The sequence below is a fragment of the Gossypium raimondii genome, chromosome 2, assembly GCF_025698545.1.
Source record: "Gossypium raimondii isolate GPD5lz chromosome 2, ASM2569854v1, whole genome shotgun sequence".
NCBI classification, from domain to species: domain Eukaryota; kingdom Viridiplantae; phylum Streptophyta; class Magnoliopsida; order Malvales; family Malvaceae; genus Gossypium; species Gossypium raimondii.
The window spans coordinates 11,744,310-11,750,691 of record NC_068566.1 but is presented as its reverse complement, the minus strand read 5'-3'; the positions used below and the strand labels follow the sequence as shown (position 1 = coordinate 11,750,691).

At 30.7% G+C, this 6,382-nt stretch overlaps 1 long non-coding RNA gene across 1 annotated transcript; it reads right to left on the bottom strand.

The window, feature by feature from the left end:
* Positions 1–2,326: 2,326 nt before the first annotated feature.
* Positions 2,327–5,562, bottom strand: LOC128034634 (uncharacterized). Its single transcript, XR_008190756.1, has 3 exons — positions 5,113–5,562; positions 2,658–2,764; positions 2,327–2,556 (listed from the first exon to the last, which is right to left on the bottom strand). It is a non-coding gene; the product is annotated as an uncharacterized LOC128034634 (long non-coding RNA).
* Between the last annotated feature and the right edge of the window lie 820 nt (positions 5,563–6,382).

The window sequence follows — 6,382 nt, the reverse complement described above, 5'->3', positions numbered from 1 at the left end:
CATACAAAAGGTGCATTTTTCAAGATTAGCAAAGAGTTGTTCATGCCTTAACACATCCAATACTAATTTAACATGCCCAACATGATCATTCAAAGTTTTGCTATAAATCAGTATGTCATCAAAATACACAACGACAAATTTTCCTAAAAAAGGTCTAAGTATGTGGTTCATTAATCTCATGAATGTGCTAGGAGCATTAGTTAAGCCAAATGGCATGACTAACCACTCATACAGGCTATACATAGTCTTAAAAGCAGTTTTCCATTCATCACCTTGTTTCATTCTTATTTGATGGTAACCACTTTTTAAGTCAATTTTAGAGAAAATGCATGCACCATTAAGCTCATCCAACATATCATCTAATCGAGGAATTGGATGTCGATACTTTACCGTAATCTTGTTGACAGCACGACAATCAACACACATTCTCAAGAACCATTTTTTTTGGGACGAGAAGTACAGGGACCGCACAAGGGCTTAGACTCTCACAAATCAACCCTTTCTCTAAGAGATCTTCAACTTGCCTTTGCAACTCCTTAGTTTCTTTAGGATTGCTTCGATAGACTGGTCTATTCGGAATACTCGAACCAGGCACAAAGTCAATTTGATGTTCAATCCCTCATAAAGGAGGTAATCCCTTAGGCATTTCAGAAGGAAATACATCCTCAGAATCCTGCAAAAGATCAACAAAACAACTAGGAAAATGTGTATTAGGGTTAGTCAAAACAAAGTTTTCCCTAAACCTAATAATTACAAATGTTTGTGTTGTACAAAGAGCAAATTTGATATCTCGAAACCTAGCAAATAAACTCACTCTCTCATCTCGTGACTTGTGTGTGCAATCACTCACCAATCGGAAACGTTTGGTGTCTTAAGATTTTCAAGAAAAGAAGAAGGAAAAGAAACTCAATTTTGGGAAAAATAAAATAAAAATAATAACAATAATAGGAAAAGAAGAAACCTACGTATGAAAGGTAGGCAACTTTTTTTTTGCGGTTTTTTTTACGCTTTTTGCTTTTTTTTGCGCTTTTTGCTTTTTCTTTTTCTTTTTAAAGAATAAGAGGAGAAAAAAAAGAATCGACGAAACCGATGACAAGTGTTTTTGGTATTTTGACTCTTTTCGGATATGATTTTAGCTTCAAAAATAACACCGAATGGCCTGAAACTGATACCAACTGATGCGAAATCCCGGATCTAGACACAAGAGAAACACTTGTAACCAAAAACGCCAATGATTGAGCGGCTCCCTACGAAACCCCTAGAAGAAGCACCTCTAGAAACACCGATGAACGGGAAAGAAATTTGAATATTTGTAACTCCGAAATACCCTCGAAAGTAACAAACTCCAAACTAAATAGCAAGAGAAGAATCACTCTACTCTCAAAAATTTGCCTCACACAAATTTGGAAGAAAACAAATACTCTCTTTCTATTCCACCCCCCCAATGTGTAGAAAGCAAGCCTATTTATAGGAAAAATACAAGAGTAATTGAACCATAATAAAACTCTTTAAAATTATCTAAGAAAATAAATAAATAATAACCTAACCAATAAAATTACTTAAAACTCATAAGTGATGTATCCCAACCAATGAGAATTAAGTAAATAATAAAAATAATAAGATACATAAAAGATTAATCCACCAATTTATGGGCTTTCACTATTCCAAGATTGGTCCAGCGAATTGCATTCCCGTATTTGTCAACGTCACGAACATGATGAATTAAATTTGTAGCAACAAAGTCTTGGACAAAAGCATTCATCTTTGATTTTAATTGTCGTGCCTTGCTTCAAGTGATTGGACCACTAGGAAAAACAACCCCTTGAGTGTCACCTCCTTGGCTCGTATCAAAGACCTTTAGCGACGCTTTTCAAACAAACGCTGCTATAGAACAAGACCTTTAGTGGCGCTTTTCCAACAATCGCCGCTAAGGATCATGACTTTTAGCGGCACTTTTCCCACAAACGCCGCTATAGGTCATGACTTTTAGCGTCGCTTTTCCCACAAACGCCGCTATAGATCATCACTTTTAGCGACGCTTTTCCCACAAACGCCACTATAGAATAGACCTTTAGCGGTGCTTTTCACACAAACGCCGGTAAAACATATCTTTAAAAAAATAAATTTTTTTAAATAATATTTTTATTTCTATGATAAATATTATATTATGTTTTAAGGATAAATAAAAAATATTTTTTAAATTAAATTTTCTACGAAAATTTTAACTTTAAAACTAAATATAAAAATTAATGAATTTAAATTTAGAATTTAAAATTTAAAATAATAAATTAATAACACAATTAAAATCTACAAGTTAGAACTCTTAAGTAAAAATAAAAATTTAGAATCAAAACTAAAATAAATAATACATATGCAAGGTAATAAAACATACAATGCATTTTCTTAATTAAGTAAATCTTAGTAATAAAAGATATAATACATTTACTTAATCAAGAAAATCTTGTACATCATTGAAGTCACACCATCAAATTTGTACCCATCAAAATTATACTCCTCCAGCCACCATCTTGCATTTGAAAGAAGATACCTCAGTACCTAAAGCAACAATTAAGAAATAATATTTACAACTGGAAGGGAGGAAGCCAAAATCTTTAAACAAGCTATTCATTAAGAAATGTTTAGGTAGAAGTACATACTTCTCAGCTTCCATAATTAAAAAGACGAGAATCCCACACCGAGTGGTGAGCCCTTGACCCCGTGTGGAAGTAATGACCATCAGTTCCATCAAACATGTCCAGCCCATCTAATACATTATTGGAAGCATGGCTGTATTCATAAAACATCATTCAGATACACAGGTAGATAAGAAAATAAAATTAGCAACTTAACTTAACTATAGAATAAAAATGAACGGGGAAATAGCAAACAAATGCTTTCACAACAAGCAGGTCGTGAACAATCATACTAGAAATTTTATAGTATTCTAGTCATTTATATATTCTCAATCAATTATGACTTTGCTTCTCTCTTTAGATTTATTTTTTAGCAACCTTTTAGGAAGCAAAAATCAACTAGAGAAACGAAGGAGTAAAAGTGACAACCAATAAGAGCCTAAATTCTCAAGGCCATATTTGCATCAAATCTACTAGAAAAATGAGCATAAAGCCAAAGCAGGAAAAGAATAAGAGTTCAAGTTCTCATTTCCTGTATAAACAATCCAGGAAATTTTGTTTGCACAAAAAATCTAACAACAAACACAGAAGAGTTTAAGTTTTCATTTTATTTACAAAACAATCATGGAAAATGTTTGCACAAAAAGTATAACATCAAATATAGCTGAAGGGCATGTTTCTAGAAATTATATTCTCCTGCAGACATAACTATATAGTGAAGATGAAACAATTATAAAGAAAATTATAGCTTTAGTACCTTTAATATCTAATGAGCCTTGCAAATGGTTGGCATACAAAGATGCAGGAAAATTATAGCTTTAGTACCTTTAATATCTAATGTTTCATAATTGCCCAAACATAAACATGAGATTTTAAGATGTTTCTTTTATGTATAATAATGATTTGGACTCAAGAAAAAGTGAACACTCAACCAATAGACAATAATTTAAAGTTTCTAATATTAGTATTTATTTGTAATAATTATATTAAATAAAATTATTGATAAATTTTATTTTTGAATAATGATGATGTATAATATTATTATTTATTAATGATAACTGAGACTCATGCATCCATACATTATAACCTAAAAATCAAGCATTAATTTAGTTTTCTATGTTAAAAGATAGAACTTGTTTTAAAAAGGTATTAATATGAAATAAGATAATTGATTAATATTTTATATTAACTTCTTTACTTGTATTTAATATTTTAGTCATTCTTCAAAACAAGGTTAATTTTCCAAAATTTAAGATTTTATTTTACTTTTCAATAATTTAATTATGTTTATTAACTCTTACAAATTAAATCTTGTAATTGGATAAAGATTGGGATTGATACCCACTCCACTACAACAAATATGAAAATATGGAAAGAACATAGGAAAATATGTAGAAATAGAACAACGATGAAACTGTGAAGATAAATATAAAGAAATAAAACAACAAATCACAATTAATTGGTCTCTTATATTAGCAAAATAGAAGCTAAAATATTTAATCCAGCACAGCTCTAGTTTAAGCAACTCAGTAAATGCATTGGACCTAAACGTTTTACTTGAGCATAAAACATACAGGCATAGTAAACTGAAATCCTCCTCTTCTACATGCCTCTATTAGGAAAAAGGTAATTTTTGGTTTGACATATTCACATATAATGAGAGAATATATATTTATCATTTTGCGGATGTCTAAAAACCGTAGGGAATAGGGATTTAGATTTACACCTGCCTATAATTTGTTTCCTTTGAAGTAACATGTAGCAAACAATTAGTCTATATGAATAAAAGAAATAAGAGTATATAATAAAAAGGCTGAACAAAGCAAAGCGAAGAGCATGTGGAATTTGGATTATTATGAGCTCACTCAATCATCTCTACTTCATAATCCAAACTCAAACAAGATGCAAATCTCTACTATTTTAAAACGCCATATATGTGTACAATTTTCTTATATATATATCAGTCAAAGTGTACTGACCATGTACTGCCACCCTAAATTACCTGCAAAATAAATCACTATCAGTAAGGGCAGCAGCGCAACTCAAGCAAACAAGTCGTAAACATGACAAAAGGATATAAACCCATGCATCAAAGTATCATAATACCACTGTCTTATGCTGAACAGGCCCCGAGTTAGTTTTTTAATAGACCCTTACACACAAATCATGCATTTGGGGTGACAGTCGCAGTCAGCAGAGGCAAAAAAAACTGAGAACTATTATGTATTCCAGTTTTGTGTTAGAGAAGAAGCTAAACTCAAAACTAAACTCAAAAAGGAAACAATTATATAAAAAATACTTAGCCTTTTAGTATAAAGCTAAAATAAGTAAATAACTAACATACCCAAAAGGTTCTTTGTTTCTATTTAGCTGAATTGCCAGATTTGCATCAAACTCAACAAGCCATTTTTCACTATCAATCCTCTTCAACAAAATCAAGGGGGGTTGAACCCTAAAAAGAGAAGAAATGAGGGTTTACCAACAAGAAGAACAAGGCGTTTAGCAGGAGGAGAGAAGCGATAGGAGACAAGATCCATGCCATGAACAATGGGGGTCTTGAAGTAGATGTCGAAAATGCTTAACATGTAAACGGCATGGAGGATGACACCAAGTATAACCAGCCATGTTTCTCTTCTTTTAACCCATTGTCGTCTCTTGGATATGCTTGATTTGCCTAGCTTCAAATCTCGGTTACCCAATATCCCATCTATATCCACCTTTTTCGTTACTTTGGTTTCTCTGTTGTAACCCAAAATTACTTGGTCTCACCTCTCTATAAACTCTTGCAAGAAAACCTTAAAGTGAAGAAGAAATTGGGAGAGACGCAATTTAAGGTTTGGATTTGGCTGAAAAATGACAGCTTTTTAACTATAAGAGAAGAAGAATATGTACCTTTTGAGGAGATGCAGAGGGCTGCCAATTTGGGGAAATTGGGGGGAAAATAAAGGGAATTGGGTAGGGAAGAAATGGTTTGGGAAAAATAAACTGGGGAAAAAAGAAAGATTTCTGGGGATGGGGGGAATCGATTTTGGGAAAAAGAAGGGGGAAAAAAAGAATATTTCATTTGAAATTTTGGGTTAAAAAGATATAAACACAAAACGACGTCGTTTTGCAAAAAATTAGTGGCGTTTGGAAGAAAAACGCTGCTATTGCTCTTTTTTTTACCTATTTCTTACCTTTTATTTTTTACAATTTTTATATTAAATTATTGTATCTTTTATATAATTTTAAATAAATAATTTTTGGCAATTTTAAGTAATATTTAAAAGAATTAGATAAAATTATAATTTTTAGTTTTTGTATTTCATTTTATTTGTTATAATTTGGTCTTATCCAAAATAGATAGTTACTTATCCATATCAATCATTACTTTTATTTATTTATTTATCAATTATTTTTATAATCTAATATTTAAATATATCAAATGGTTTAGATTAAATATTTTTAAATATAAAATCATTAATTGATTGTATAAAATTTCATCATTTAATAAATCTCAAGTAAACCTTAAATCCTAAACCATTTAATATATATAAAGTTTATCTATTATCTCTTAAATAATTTAAACTATAATCATAATGTTAATATAATAAAATTAATATTATCTCTTTTACAATTATATAAGAAATTATTTAATATATAAATTAAAAAACACTAATTAATCTAAACCCTAAACCCCTAACCCTTATCTTTTATCCCTTAAACCCTAAATCATAAACCCCTAACCCTTAAATACTACTAACCCCTAA